Source organism: Anabrus simplex, chromosome 2, assembly GCF_040414725.1.
Source record: "Anabrus simplex isolate iqAnaSimp1 chromosome 2, ASM4041472v1, whole genome shotgun sequence".
NCBI lineage: Eukaryota > Metazoa > Arthropoda > Insecta > Orthoptera > Tettigoniidae > Anabrus > Anabrus simplex.
The window spans coordinates 879,885,258-879,902,728 of record NC_090266.1 but is presented as its reverse complement, the minus strand read 5'-3'; positions in this window follow the sequence as shown (position 1 = coordinate 879,902,728).

Genomic DNA, 17,471 nt, shown 5'->3' with positions numbered 1-17,471 from the left:
TAAATTTGATAATGTTTACCCAGATGATATTTCACACCGCTAAGCATAGTTCTTGCTTTAATCGAAGCATTTATTGCTTTCATAAACGCCTGTCCAGCACAAGGCATACCTGAACTTTTAAATCTAGTGACACCTCTTCTGCCTTTATCCTAATCAATTCGTATCTAATTGATGGTCCCTGGTTTCCTTTTACCTGTATGAATCCCGAGAAAGCCTATCTATTTTGGTAATTTTGTCTTTCTTTGATCTTCTGAATTATTTATGGTGTGGGTTTCTGTAATCACATTCTACTTCGTGAACCATAGGCAACGGCTGAGTTTCCTTGTAGGTGGTACTGTGAGTTGGGATACCAGTTGCTATTAAATATGAGTTGGCATCTCGGACATGTTATGAATCCTAGCCCTCCTTGTGGTCGGACGGCTAGGACTATGCAAACCAACACTGTTAGAGGAGATGTTCTCGTAATGTTGCTATTTGCTTCACATCCCACTAAATACTTTTAAGTTATTCGGAGGAAGATATTCTCACCTGGACGCTCGGAACGTTTTAAGCAAGTCTTGGACCTATGGGTGTAATGGAGTCACCTTCTGATTTGACAGGCGATGGTCTCCTTGGCGACAATTTACGAACGTATAGGAATTCGATGGAGAGCTATCAATATTAATGCGGCTTATAGAGGAAGAATGAAGAACTGGCTGAGTCGGCTAGGAGGGTGCCTCTGGATGTGTTCGGATTTAATGATATTGGGGTAAGGGGAGATATCGAAGAACAGATAGGAGGTTAAAAAATGTGCTTGAGAAGTTTTAAAAAGGAAGGGCATAGTGTGGTGGAGGATTATTCATCAGGTATAAAATTGCATGCAACATAATGTATATTTGGCACGTAAATGAGCGAAAAACATGGGTAGATTTGGCAGTTGGAGGAATTAGAACGAGAATTATCTCCGTTCATTTAACATGTGAGGGTGCATAATGTAATAAAAGTTGACATGTTTTATGAAGCATTGAGGGACTTCGTAGTCGGGGTCAACAGAAATGATAGAACAGTGGTATTCAGCGACTTGAATACAAGTGTTGAAAATCGAACTGAAGGATACCAAAGGGTGACTAGTAAATGTGGGGAATCTATGGATGCTAGTAGGAATCGCAAGCGTTATCTGGACTTCTGTGCTAGTATGCGATTAGAAATTTTATGTATATTCTCCAAGCATCAAGCTACTCACCGCTACACGTTGGAGGGTAGGGGAACCAGATCCATAATAGAATATATCAAAACCTACTTCGACTTCATGGAAGTATGTCAGGAATGTGAGGGTATTCCGGGGTTCTTTTGTTAATACAGACTACTTTCTGATATGTTGTGAAGTAAGAAACTCTATATCTGTGACATAGAAATTGAAATTTGTCTGTAGATCGATAAGGGTAGAAAATCTCCAGAACAAGGAAATAAGACAGATGTACATGAATGTGATAAGTGAAATGTTAAAAACAGTAGACAGTAAGCAGCGTCAGGATACAGAAACGGAATGGCTAGCATACGTGATGCTGTAGTAGATGCAGGAAGGGCATGTCTAGGTACAACTTTGTGAAAGAATGGGAAGAAGCGAATATTTTAATGGAATGATAAAAGGAGAGCAGCTTGTAAAGATAAAAGGAAGGTGCGTCCGAAATGGCTCCAAAAAGGACTAATCCAGACAGGGTATATTATGTGGAGGAAGTAAATAGAGCGAAATAAGTATTTTTTGAATCCAGGTGAAGTAGTGGGAAGATTTGGAAGAGGCAAAATGAAGCAGCAAGGAAACCTTCTTTTTTACAGTAATAAAGAATCTTATAAAAGTAGGGATATATGAAATGAACAATATTATGTGTAAGTCAGGTGAACTCTAAATAGATCGCAAGGAACCACTGGAGTGGTGGAATGAATATTTTGAAAATCTTCTCAATGTAAAAGTGCATCGTATTTGTGATGTAGCAAACAACCGAACTCAAGCCAAGGAGGACAATGATATTGGTGAAGTTTCATTTGATGAATGGAAAGGGTGGTATATAAAACCTGCTGTCATAAAGCAGCGGGAATAGATGAAATTTGACCTTAAATGGTGATGTATAGTGGAGAGGTAGGAATAAAATGGCTTCATAGAGTAATACGGTTAGCATGGAGTGTTGGTAAGATACCTTCAGATTGGTGAAAAGCAGTAAATACACTTATCTACAAGCAAGGAATGTGAAGGATTGCAACAATTGTCGAGGTATCGAATTGATTAATATAACAGGCAAGGTATTTATTGGCATCTTGTAAGGAAGGGTGTGATCAGTGTTTGTGATGAAGTCGGATAAAAATCCATGTGGGTTCAGAGCACATTCAGTATTTCAGTATCTAGCAGGTAACTTAAAATTTATACGAGAGGAATAGATATTTATGTCTATGTTTCGTACATCTTAGGTAGGCATATGGCAGATATAGAGGAAATTGTTGTTCTGCGTATTGGGGCAATATGGGATAAGGAGAAGATTATTAAAATCAATCAAATGTTTTATGTTGAGAATTGGGCTGCAGTGAGAATTGACAGTAGAAGGAGTTCTTGGTTCAAGTTAATTACAGGGGTTGGACAAGGTTGTAATATTTCACCTATATTTTTCATAGTCTACATGGATCATCTTCTGAAGGTATGAAGTGGCAAGGAGGGACTCAGTTAGGTGAAAACATAGTAAGCAGTCTGGCCTATCTGCAATCTGGTCTTAATGGTTGATTGTGCCGAAAGCCAACACTCTAATATCTTGTAATTTGAAAATATGTGATCTGATTATGGTATGTAAAGTAGCCTTTCTAAGACGCAATTGATGTGAGTAGGTAAAGAATCCAAGAGAATTGAAGGTCAGATTGGGAATACAAAACTGGAACAAAAAGATAATTTCTTTACTTAGGTTGTGTTTTCTCTCAAGATGGTAGTGTAATAAGTGAGATAGATTCCAGGTGCAGTAAAGCTAATGCAGTGTGTATGCAGTTGCGATCAGCACGTTTCTGTAAGAAGAAAGTCAGGTCCAGAATGAAACTACCTTTACATCGGCCTGTATTCAGACCGACTTTGATTTACGTAAGCGAAAACTGGATTGAATCAGCATATCTCGTTCATAACAGAATGAAAATAGCGAGAATGATTGCTTGTACAAACAAGTGGGAACAAATCCAGGAAATTTCCGGGAATGAGAAAATAAAGACGAAGGTGGGAATAAACTCGATGGAAGAAGCTGTACGCATAAAACGCTTTCTGTGATTGGGTCATGTAAGGCGAATGGAGGAGGATAGGTTACCTAGGTAATTAATTGACACTGTTATGGACGGTAAGAGGGGTGGAGGGAGACCTAGACGATGATGGTTGGACTCAGATTCCAACGATTTAACGATAACAGGAATAGAACTAAAACTGCCACAGAAAAACTTAAAAGTAGGAGATTGTAGCGGATATTAGTAAATTCAATGAGTCTTGCAGAGTGAAGGCTATAAGTCAAAACAGTCTATAATGAAGATTGATGTATATATATGTGATCTTCTGAATATTTCTATTGGTGTTCCATCATTCTAAGCTTTCCTTCTTCTTCCTCCAATGCCAAACGTTACACAGAGAAACTCCAGAATTTTTTTGCTATCTGTACATTATTGGTACTTTTTGTTTTGCTTGAAACCTGCATTTTGAAGGTTGTTTCATATGTATCTCATGATTTAAATGCAGTGACGAAGAATCACTCCTTTCCACACGATCTGCCACAACTAAAGTGGTAACGAAAATTGAACTCATTTGGGCGATTATCCAAACCAAACAGCATTAGATCCTAAGCCACAAAATGAGAATAATGTCAGGGCTTGAAGAATACCGATTCATTCGTGTCTCTGAACTCAACATTGATGATTGTTGTGACTTCCGCTGAACGAGTAAGTACATGTGGAAAATGTAAAGTTGGTAAAGTTCAGCCTTTAACATTTATACTGTGCATAGAAGAAAACTGCGGTATTTATTTCCACTTGTTAGGTTAAAAAGCCCTATATTCGGCCCAGAACGGTATATAATCTGAGAGGTTAGTGAGTTCTGATTTTGATATTGTGTGACGAATTAACATGTGGATAAGGAACTGCGGGGAGAAGAATATGGTAAATAGTTTCGCCAAATTCCACCTCATTCAATTATTAACCGAGCAGATTGTCCGGCATAACATTTCTGTGAGATAGAAACTTTCCGTAGGAACACTTCCTTGATATAACGGGAGTTTTATACGGTAAGTCTCTTAATACATCTAAATATATAATAGTCAAAACGGAAAAATGCTATTTTAGGCTGTGCTTAATTTTCTCTCCGCATGATCTAGGGAAAATTACTCAATTGTCGTCCTACTCAAAGTCTCGATACGGTAAGTCACACTATCACCCGTGTTAGCTAGACCGTAACATATTCAGTCTCTTTATAGATTATTAAATACATAATAACCGCTTTATTTGATTGCATTTAATTTCCTTTTTTCGATGTATCTTATTTTATTATATATTGATTAGGATGTCTTTCAATACCATTTTGAATAAAAGCAATTTCTGTTCATTGGAATGTGTTAATTAGGATTTATTTAAAGATCGTAATATGTTCTCTGAATATAGATAGGTCAACAGATCGATCTCAGGAAGGGTTTCTAAGTGCGTGTTGTATGTGTTTGTATAAATGTGTTGAGAAATAGACAGCAAGCTTTTACTTGTAGAAGTAGTTTGAAGAGGGATGGAATATTGGGTGCCTTGCTCAATGATGACTTGTGTGATGCATAAAACTTATTCACTTGAAGGGGCAGTTATGGCGAGAGAAATATTTCAAAGGAACGCTTTTCCATTCTTAGAAACTGGGCACCAAAACTTACGTCCATGCTTGATACTAATTACGTTTGTGAAACTGCCTTCTCTGCAATGAAACGAGTGAAATCAATGACCAGAAACCGATTAACGGATGCAATATTACCTCATATTCATATAATTAAACATACCATAAGTGAGTGACTCCTAATATTATGTATAAATTTTTCATAATCATTGTTCTCATTTTAAGTCAATACTTGTTCCTCCATCGTACATGACACTTCGGTATTAATTTTTTTGTAACAAGCTAATCATTCGAGTATTAAGAACAATATTCTTTAAAATTGCCATCCCTGTATATTAGTGTCTATTATACTTCAAATTTTTCTCGTCCTCAAGCATTGTTCTTTTTAATTCCGGAACTCAGTACATTACTAATTCACCAACGCTTATTTACACCGCTGGCTTAAAAATCTGCATTTATATGGTTGGGCTAGGCATTTAAACTGCCAGTTCCGTAGTTGGTACTGAACATGTTAAATAGGCTTTAAAATAGTGACTATAAAAATATATACGAATTTATAGTAAGGGCATACTTAATTAGTAACATTTTAAATTATCTCCTGAACTATGCTAATTAGGAGTGCCATTTAAATATTACTCTATTTTTGAAAGGAAAAATGATAACAAATCTTTATCAAATTGCTCACCAGCTACATTACAGTTCACTACTCCCAATGTCTCAAGATTGTGTTGTGATTTGTGCCTCATTTCAGCCAGAATATTTCTAAATTGAGATAACTTCCTCTCATCCTCACAGAATATGGTTGGAAACACGTAAACGAGATTGATTGTCCTGGTGACATGTCTTATAAAGTGGTGGAAAAAATTCACAAAAGACATAATATATTGATTAATTTAATAACTAATTTATTTATATTCTTAATATAGTCCTGAAAGCTTCACCTGTATCTCCAGAAATTTTAACCTAGTCCAATTTATATACTGCACACCGTAGCTACTATCTTCACTAGCAACGTTTATGTAGCCTCCACTCATAATGCGGTAGTTACATTTTGTCATATGATTTCAGGCCTGCACTGTGACTAGATGTAGTAGAAAAAAAATATGCCATATGCTCTACCTTCTGTTACACCAATCATACGTGTAAGTTAGATTTCTCCACTAACTTACAATACTTACCGATATAAAAATTAAATTAAATAAAATTAAAACAAATATTATAATTTTAAGTGCTTGTACAGGCATCTCTACTCACTTGCAATTGCCTTTAATTTATATTAATTTGACCTTAAAAAGATTCTGAATTTTACTCTACATGTTTAGCAGTTACAGGAATAAGAAGGCATTTTAGGTAGTGTCTTCAGCCTAGTTGTAACATTAAGACATCTGGACGTTTGAGAAAACCTCAGAAATAGGGAATCAGTTAAGTTCATTATCAAACAGCACCGTTTAGTGTATACAGTCATGATATAATATTAATACGTAATAAATGATTTATTACGCCTTGCACATCTTTTATTCTAAGATTAACATTTATATTGTTCCAATTGAGCTTGATGAAGATTTTAGTTATTCATTGTGTACTTTTCTTTTCAACAGACTCATTGCCTACTATTAGTATCTCTGAGCCTCTGCCCACTCCCTCTAGTGCAGAGCAATTGCCACTTGATATGACATCTGAGGCACTACCCCGTGATTCTATTTCAAGGCCATCAAGAGTTTCCAGAGGCACGGATCCAATAGTACCACCCGGCATATCAGGTGGTAAGGATATTTTCTCAAATTTATGTTGGTATTCTACGTCCAGTACACAATGTTTCTTATCTTGTTCGGGAAAAATATAAGACAGACTTAGAGGTAGATTAGTAACTGATGGCACAAACCATTGCAGATACATGAGCTTGGAGGGGAAAAGAGAGGAAGGAAAGTAGAGGACGGTAATTACTGCTCACTGCTTACTTGAGATCTTAACAAGCAAAACAGATACAACTACGACTAACCGACGAGAACACTTAAGTAGCAACTAGCGAAATGAACTTTCCTCTATAGTCTCTTGCACTGCAGTATATGGAGTCATATGTACACGAAACTTCTTTTGTGCCCTGGTGAGATTTTGTGCCTTCGGTTACCAATCTGCCTCTGCATTCATTTCTACGGCCAAACGATCCCCTGTAAGAACTAAAGAAATGTCTCGGGTTTCACTTGACTGTCTTCAAACAATGTTATGTTTTACGAGCTAAGTCATACTGGGTAGGCCTTGTGTTTTACGTAAATTATGATATGTCATGTGGAAGATTTACATTGCTTCTCTTGATCACAAATCCTATAGAGATATAATTTGAAATCTATGGGATTTAGAGCGAAAGTTTGCATCTTCTTCCGTGGTATCAAAAATCATTAAGAATAGAAATGTGATTATACCTTCTGGGAAGTTGACCAAAGAAATATATTTAATTCTTATACTTTGCGACAATTTATACATTCATTCTCATTCTTGAAAGAAACTTCAACAAATATTTCTTCCGAGAAAACTTGTTTGACATATTATTTATGAAAGAGCAAAAATCCAGCCTTTATAACATCCAACCACGCCAACTGGTGCAGTACGGTACCCAAAAAGTCATGCACGAACACCGTTTTACTGATAAAGCGAATTCAGGAGCTTCCATTAAGCTGTACAAGTTCTTTCTATTGGTATCCATTTTCTTTATACGTTTACAAAACTGACTAGTCTAGTCACTAGGATTCACAGAATGGGTCTACTTGAGAGATAAATATTTTAATGTTTTATACTCGTCACAGTGGGTGTTAGTATTGTTGTAGAGTACGACGTTACCACAACGCTGATATTTTGAGGCACATCTTCATTTCTGTAAGTACATAGCCTTGGTCCTAATAGAAGGTAGCCTCGAGTATTAAGTGTCCCAGGATTTAGGGAAGGTATTTACTGGGAAAAATAAAAAGTGATTTTAATTATACCATTCTCCATTTCTGCTCGGTCTAAGATAACGTAAACAGCCCCTAAAATTTAAGAACAATGTTTTATTTTAATATTAATCATGAAGGGTTTCCTTCAGATTTTTTATGTATGGTTGATAAGTGAGCAAATTTAAAAGCGGAATCTTCCCGTGGGCATTGTGCACTAGCAGTTTGACATCATAAAAGGAGTTCTGATACTGCATCATTTATTTATTTACCACGGGCTTGCATTAAATTCTTATACGCTACAGCAAGACAGATGACTCAGAACGTACAGTAAAACATTTTTCGGAATAAAATATAATGTATTATTCCGTTCAAATTGACAAGTTATTTCGTTATATGATGGCGTTATCTGTGCCTTAAATGATGAAGACTCCGGAATACGCTGTGTACGCTATTTAACATTAACACAGTTGTCTTTGCTCTTTGACCACGGAGTTGACAATTATGCATTTTCAAAATAATGGTGTTCCGAAAAGTCATCACACAATTTGTACTATCCAAAGCGATTGGTTTGTTTCAGGATGTTCAACGATGCCTTAAGCCAAAACGACATGGGAGGTGCTGGAAACATCCAATAGTTTGAAATTGATTCGATCGGTGTACGACCTGTGACAATAAAGTTCGTTAAATAGCCTTGAACTATCAACATAGATGAAAATTGCAGGAGAGTGACCTTACTGTCCTTCGAAACAGTCCTCCCATAGCTATGCACTGCTGAGATCGGCGATATATGTCATGGAAACTTTGCTAGAATGCTTAATTTGGGAGGGTGTTCAAAAGCCTCGTCACGTTTCGTTGGATGTCAAAAATATCGTCATATGTCTTTCCTTTCAAAGCGAGTTTGATGCGTGACTTTTCGGCTCTGACCTTTTTCCGACGAGGCGATTCTGGAGAACGCCAATCCATGCTTTGCCGTTTCGTTTCAAGGACGTACCTGAGACCCCAGGTTTCATCCTCAGTGACAATACAGTTCAAGGAATTTGGTGTCGCATCCGCCGTTTCGAAAACATCCTGTGAAGCCTGTAAACGTGCTTGCTACTGATCGTCAGTCAAATGATGTGGCACGAGAAGAAAACACGTTTTCCTCTTCCCTAAATTCTGGGTAACGATTTGGCGCACGGATTCACGGATAATCTGCAGTTCATCTGGTATCATTGGAACATTTATTCGCCGGTCGTTCGTGATTAATATCCTCACCTTCTCAATGTTTTCGTCACTGACGGCTGTCTCCGGTCTTCCTCTACGGGGGTCGTCAGAAACTCTTTCCTGGCCTCCTTGAAAACGGGCGAACCACACGTGCACACACCTCAAGGACAATGCTTAATCTTCATAAGCACGCTCCGGCAACGCATGCGTTTCCTTCTGGGTCTTACCAAGATTAAAACAAATATGTATATTGATATTTGGTAGTTCATGTTCCTATTCGCAGTTCAGAACAAACCATCTAAACACGTAATGTGTCATGCAAGTCTTACACGCCACCCGCACGAAGCTCAACTACACGACTTTGGGAGGAGGTGGTCAAAACCTGCTGCTATGCAGGTGCAGCGTTTTGTGCTGCCAGTTGTGCCGGATCGACCGTTCTGACTTTATTCACCGACATTTACTGTCACAGGTTTATATTATAGTACTTTGCTTAACATATGCGGCGCTGTTAATAGCACGGGCTGCTGTGGGGTACTGGCGGAGGGGCACTACTTTTTAAAAAATTTACTTTCTTACTAAATACACACATTAAACAATTGCGAATGGACACCAACATTTCATTAACCATTTCTCTTAAAATGAAGAAGATGAGAGTGAAGTAGGTGATTAATGATCAATACACATCATACAATATTAAATACTTGATCATTACTCACCTACTTCATCGTCATCTTCTTCATTTTAAGAGCAAATGTGAAATGAAATGTTGGCTTTTGTTCGAAGAAGGCGGTGATCGAGACTCTTACCTCACCCAAGTATTTTGAACTGTTTAAATGTACCTTAACTACTGTCACAAAAGTATCTTAAATTATATAATGTTGGTGCCTACTGTCACTGAAGTCTATCTCAAGTACGTACACATTATCGAAATACCGCTGGATGGCCGCGTAATCCTTAAGTCCATTCAAATTACTCTACCGACTGATAGGCCTACTACTGAACCTACAGGACGAATGAAGTACAGTCTACCGACCCTGGTCATACAAGTGAAGAATATGGTAGGACTTTTTTCGACGATGTCAGTATTATTTCTTTAATTAAATACGAATTCCATTCTTGTATGCCGTAAATCCACGAAGTGAGAAATGACTTGATCGTCAAAGTCAGTCATATCGTAAATGAGGACTCTGGCAATAGAAAACATTGCCGGAGCAGCCAGTAGTTCTTCGGTCATTGTGGTGCGCAGAACTATCTTTATACGATGCCAGTGCAGAAAAAGAGCGCTCCGCTTCGGTCGTGGACACTTGTCACAATTATTGTCACAATTACCCTGAGAAGCTTAAGCGTTTCTTTGAAAACTGATTTTAGTTTATTTTCTGAAATAAATGCAAGGTGTGGTAGAGCACATTGACTTGGCTGTATCTGTCCGTTTATATCACTTCTAATATCGTCTTTAGCCTTTCTTTCTGTAGCATTGGATAATGTAACACAGTGGAATTAAGTACTTTTTCTGGAAAGTTTATGTAGAATTTGTTAAATGAATCGGAGTACATTAGTGTTGAAGCTTCAATATACCCAGTAAATGCAAACCAATTATGCGCCTGGTACATTGCTTCGTCACAGACTTATTTCTTTTGAATGGTTCTTGTGTCACTTTATCTTCGTCTTTTATCGGAATTATCGTAGTCCGTGAGATCACATGCCATTGTATCTATTCTTCACGTTGTTGTGTTACGCACTTTGGGAAGTCAGAAATAGCCTTTTTTTTGGACTGAATCTATTTCGCGTTTTGTAGCTGATTGTATAGTGTGTCAACATGCGGCACTAATTTGTGAATAACAAACAACTAGAACATGAATATGGTATCCACAACAGCACGGCGCAGTCCCCTGGCTTGATTTACGCTAATAGACGTTTTACCTTCTACTTCTATTCTACGAAAGCACGCAATCAGTTCCTCTCTATGCTCGTAAACTACATTCACCGTACGAAAGTTGTAGTTCCAGCGAGCCTTGAATGCCCGGGGTAGTAGAATCTTCACAATTTCATTCAAGAGGCTACTTTTGTGAGACGTGTTGGAACAAAAAGTTCGGATTGGAGACAAGTTATAGAGGAATAATTTGACTTGGGGATTGTACGAACAAGCCTTCTACACTGTCAGATTAAATGGGAGACCTTAGCAATGAGTGAAATAAGCAGTAGTTTTGTGTACTTTCAATTACGCAGGCACACCACATGTCCTTCTGCTCAATACGCAGGCTCCATCATATCTATGTCAAATAAGTTGATGTGGTGTGTTCCTTAACGTGGGATTGATTAGATCTAACAGATACTGATTGGACTTAAGAAGCCCCAAAACCTTTCGAAAACAAGTACCAACTGGCATTCGTTTTTAAGATCGGTTGTGTCATCTGCTTCTATTGCAACGAACAGAGATTCACCAATTTCTGAAGAAATTTGTTCCATTGTCACATTCAACATACAGTCAACGAACTCGTTTGAACGGTCTTTGACTTACCATTAAATACAGAAATTTTGGTCAGGTGTTCCTTCTTAGAAAAGCCTATTTCAGCTGTAAAATTTCAGCACTTATAGAATTTTCTGTCTCATCATGGTCACGGAGTACCACTTCAAATACACCGCAGAATTTTATGTACTGAAAAATTCTGCGTAATATGTGCGTATTTTTCCTAACTTGATCATTGTGTTTGTTAATGGATTGGCGATATACAGAATCCAGTTGAATCACTGTATTAACTTTGCCTAGCACAGCTAATTCCATGCATGAATTGATATGTTGATAGGAACTTTCGTGCTCTGAAATTTTTCATTCAAATGTTTGAGATCTGTTATTCTGATTTTCCTGCACTTTCGGTTTTGTCCGATTAATATGCACGGGGAAAAGAAAAACGCATTCCTTGAATCACAGCCACGTAACAACTCGTAATTCGTATACATCCCTTTCTTGAATCTACTTCAATATTCGCGCGCTTTATATTGTCCGACTTGTTCCAATTGTAAATGTGGTCTTGGTCGACCCAGTTTCTTTATCTCCGTCGTTTCCGTTCGGGACAGTTGAAAAAATTTATACTTAAAATATAACTCAGGAATTCATTGTGCGTAGCCTACAGGTTAATCATACCCGTGTGATATACCTTATGCGACTCTTCATAGGGATTTAGTAGGGTATATCCGCACACATCACACGACAGTTTTACTTTTAACGACACCACATTAAAAATATTACGATATAGGACATTTCTAATTTCATAAGCCAGTGCAGCTTATGAAACATTTGAACAGAACATTTGAAACAGATATTCTGCTCGGTGCGACAAGACTTCTCGTATTTTTAAATCGTTGTAGGCTGGCTTCGTCAATGACCCAATCTCCCAATCTGTGCATTTAAGGGTGTAGTTAGTTCTACGCATGCACCCACGAAAATGTCCTAAGGAAGAGTCAACAGCTTAGGGCACAGGCACAGCAGGACTGGCCACCGAAGAGCACGCCAGATGAAGCAAAGTGCGCGTCTTATGTAAACATTGACGCACTTGCAGCATGCGGCGTCTAATATCAAAAATGAATGCATCAACATTCAAGGAGATAATACTTGTATAAACCTGTATTAGCAGTTACTTAGCTGTAGAGGCACGTGCCCCTCTGCCCTTTAGAGCGAGCCACTACCGGCTATTAATATTTCCTTTCATAACCAGAAGAGTATGGGCCGTGATCAATTGGTCTGTGTTTTGAAATTGAGGACAGCTTCGTTCTGCGATATTTTGCAATAAATTTGGTAATGTTTAGCCAGATGATATTTCACACAACTGTGCATAGTTCTTGCTTTATTCGATGCATTCATTGCTTCCATAACCGCTTGTCCAGCACAAGACATACCTGAACTTTTAAATCTAGTGACACCTCTTCTGCCTTTATCCTAATCAATTCGTATCTAGTTGCTGGGCCCTGGTTTCCTTTTACCTGTATGACTCCCCAGAAAGCCTATCTATTTTGGTAATTTTGTCTTTCTTTGATCTTCTGAATTATTTATGGTGTGGGTTGCTGTAATCGCATTCTACAGTACTTCGTGAACCATAGGCAACGGCTGAGTTCCCTTGTAGGTGGTCCTGTGAGTTGGGATACTAGTTGCTATGGAATGGGAGTTGGCATCTCGGACATGTTCTGAATCCTAGCCCTCCTTGTGGTCGGACAGCTAAAATTATGCAATCCAACGCTGTTCTTTAACCCGTTAGAGGAGATGTTCTCGTAATGTTGCTATTTGTTTTAAGTCCCACTAAATACTTTATGGTATTCGGAGGGAGATGTTCTCACCTGGACGCTCAGATATTTTAAGCAAGTCTTGGTCCTATGGGTGTAATGGAGTCACCTTCTGTTTTGACAGGCGATGGTCTCCTTGGAGATAACTTGGCGAACGTGTAGGAATTCGATGGGGGCTATCAATATTAATGCGGCTTATAGAGGAAGAATGTAGAACTGGCTGAGTCGCCAAGGAGAGTACCTCTAGATGTGTCAGGAGTTAATGATATTCGTGTAAGGGGAGATAACGAAGAACAGATAGGAGATTAAAAAAATGTACTTGAGAAGTGTAAAAAAGGGAAGGGCATAGTGTGGCGGAGGATTGTTCATCAGGTATACAATTGCATGCAACATAATATATATTTGGCACGTAAATGAGCGAATAATGTGGGTTGATTTGGAAGTTGGAGGAATTAGAACGAGAAATATCTCCGTTCATTCCCCATGTGAGGGTGCATATTGTAATGAAGTTGACAAGTTTTATGAAGCATTGAGGGACTCCGTAGTCGGGGTCAACAGAAATGATGGAAGAGTGGTAATGAGCGATTTGAATACAAGTGTTGAAATTCGAACTGAAGGATACCAAAGGGTGACTAGTATATGTGGGGAATCTATGGATGCTGGTAGTAATCGCAAGCGTTAGCTGGACTTCCGTGCCAGTATGCGATTAGCAATTATATGTATAATGTTCAAGCATCAAGCTACTCACCGCTACACGTTGGAGGGTATGGGAACCAGATCCATAATAGAATATATCGAAACCTACTTCGACTTCATGGAAGTATGTCAGGAATGTGAGGGTATTCCGGGGTTCTTTTGTTAATACAGACTACTTTCTGATATGTAGTGAACTAAGAAACTCTATGACTGTGACATAGAAATTGAAATTTGTCTGTAGACCGAAAAGGGTAGAAAATCTCCAGAACGAGGAAATAAGACAGATGTACATGAATGTGATAAGTGAAATGTTTCAAGCAATTGACAGTAAGCAGTTTCAGGATACAGAGAGGGAATGTGTGGCATACGTGATGGTGTAGTAGAAGCAGCAAGGGAATATCCAGGGACATCTGTGCGTAGGAATGGGAAGAAGCGAATGTTTGGTGGAATGATAAAATGAGAGCAGCTTGTAAATGTAAAAAGAAGGTGCGTCCGAAATTGCTCAAAACAAGAATTAATCCAGACAGGGTATAGTATGTGGAGGAAAGAAACAGAGCGAAACAAGTATTTGTTGAATCCAGATGAAGATCTTCTCAATGTAAAAGTGCATCGTAGTTGTGTTGTAGCAAACAACCGATCTCACGGGAAGGAGGAAAATGATATGGGTGAAATTTCATTTTATGAATGAAAAGGGTGGTAAATAGACCCTGCTGTCATAAAGCAGCAGGATAGATGAAATATGACCTTAAGTGGTGATGTATAGTGGGGAGGTAGGGATAAAATACGGTTAAAATAGAATGTTTGTAAGGTACCTTCAGATTGGTGAAAGGCAGTAATTACACTTATCTGCTTGCAAGGGAACAGGAAGGATTGCAACAATTATCGAGGTACCGAATTGATTAATATAACAGGCAAAGTATTTATTGGCATCTTGTAAGGGAGGGGGTGATCAGTGGTTGAGATGAAGTCAGATAAAAATCAATGTGGTTGCAGAGCACAGATGGGCTGTCAGGTTCAGATTTTCAGTATGCAGCAGGTAACTTAAAAATGATACGAGAGGAATAGACATTTATTGCCTATGTTTCGTACATCTCAGGAAGGCATATGGCAGATACAGAGGAAATTGTTGTTCGGCGTACTGGGGCAATATGGGATAAAGAGAAGGTTATTAAAAGCAATCAAATGTATTTATGTTGAGAATTGGGCTGCAGTGAGAAACGAATGTAGAAGGAGTTCTTGGTTCAAGTTAATTACAGGGGTTGGACAAGATTGTAGAATTTCATCTGTATTTTTCATAGTCTACATGGATCATCTTCTGAAGGTATGAAGTGGCTGGGAGGGACTCAGTTAGGTGAAAACATAGTAAGTAGTCTGTCCTATTTGCAATCAGGTCTTAATGGATGATTGTGCCAAAAGCTAACACTCCAATATATCTTGGAACTTGAAAATATGTGCAATGATTGTGGTATGTAAGGTAACTTTTCTAAGACTCAATTGATGTGAGTAGGTAAAAAATCCAAGAAAATTGAATGTTAGATTGTGAATACAAAGCTGGAGCAAGACGATAAATTCATTACTTAGGATGTGTTTTCTTTTATTTTTTTTTTTTGCTAGTTGCTTTACGTCGCACCGACACAGATAGGTCTTATGGCGACGATGGGGCAAGGAAGGGCTAGGAATGGGAAGGAAGCGGCCGTGGCCTTAATTAAGGTACAGCCCCAGCATTTGCCTGGTGTGAAAATGGGATGTGTTTTCACTGAAGATGGTAGTGTAATAAGTGAAATGGATTCCAGGTGCAGTAAAGCTAAAGCAGTGTGTATGCAGTTGCGATCAGCACTTTTCTGTAAGATGGAAGTCAGGTACAGAATGAAACGAACTTTACATCGGTCTGTATTCAGACCGACTTTGATTTACGTAAGCGAAAACTGGATTGAATCAGGATTTCTCGTTCATAACAGAATAAAAATAGCGAGAATGATTGCTTGTACAGACAAGTGGGAAGAAAGGCAAGAAGTTACCGGGATTGAGAAAATAAAGACTAAGGTGGGAATGAAGTCGATGTAGGGAAGCTGTACGCATAAACAGGTTTCGGTGATTCGGGCATGTGAGGAGGATAGTTTACCTGGGTAATTAATGGACAATGTTATGGAGGGTAAGAGGGTAGGGGAGACCTAGACGATGATGGTTGGACTCAGATTCCAACGATTTAAAGAGAAGATAAGAGGAATAGTACTAAAACTGTCACAGAAGAACTTAAAAGTAGGAGATTGTGGCGGCGAATAGTAAATTCAATAAGGCTTGAATATGTCAAAACAGTCTATAATGAAGACGATGTATATATATATATATATATATATATATATATGTGTGTGTGTGTGTGTGTGTGTGTGTGTGTGTGTGTGTGTGTGTTCTTCTGAAATTTTCTATAGATATTCCATCATTCTAAGCTTTCCTTCTTCCTTCCTCCAATGCCAAACGTTACACAAAGTAACTCCAGAAATTTTTCGCAATCTGTACATGATTGGTACTTTTTGTTTTGCTTGAAACCTGCATTTTGAAGATTATTTTATAAGCATTTCATGATTTAACTGCATTGACGAACAAGCACAACCTTCCACACGATCTGCAACGTCTAATGAGTTAACCAAAATTGAACTCATTTGGGCGATTATATTAACCAAACAACATTAGATCCTAAGCCACAAAATGAAAATAATGTCAGGGTTTGAAGAATACCGGTTCATTCGTGTCTCTGATCTCAACATTGATGTTTGTTGTGACTTCCGCTGAACGAGTAAATACATGCGGAAAATGATAATAGTAGTTGGTAAAGTTCAGCATTTAACATTTATATTGTGCATAGAAGAAAACTGTGCTATTTATACTACTTGCTAGGTAAAAACAAAACCTTCTATTCGGCCCAAACCTGTATATAATCTGAAAGGTTACTGAGTTCTGATTTTTTTATTGTGTTACGAATCAACATGTGGATAAGAAACTGCGGGGAGAAGAATATGGTGAATGGTTTCGCCAAATTCCACCTCATTCAATGATTAACCGTGCAGATTGCCCGGCAGAACATTTCTCTGAGATAAAACGTTTCTTTATGAAGACCTTCTTGATGTAACGGTAGTTTTATACAGTAAGTCTCTTAATACATCTAAAGGGCCCGATGACCTTCGATGTTAGGCCCCTTAAAACAACAAGCATAATCATCAATACATCTAAATATATAATAATAAAAAAGGAAAATTGCTATTTTAGGCTGTGCTTAATTTTCTCTCCGCAAGACCTAGGGAAAATTACTCAATTGTCGTACTACTCAAAGTCTCGAAACGGTAAGTCACACTATCACCCGTGTTAGCTAGACCGTAACATATTCAGTCTCTTTATAGATTATTAAATACATAATAACCGCCTTATTTGATTGCATTTAATTTCCTTTTTTCGATTTATCTTATTTTAATATATATTGATTAGGATGCCTTTCAATATCATTTTGAATAAAAGCAATT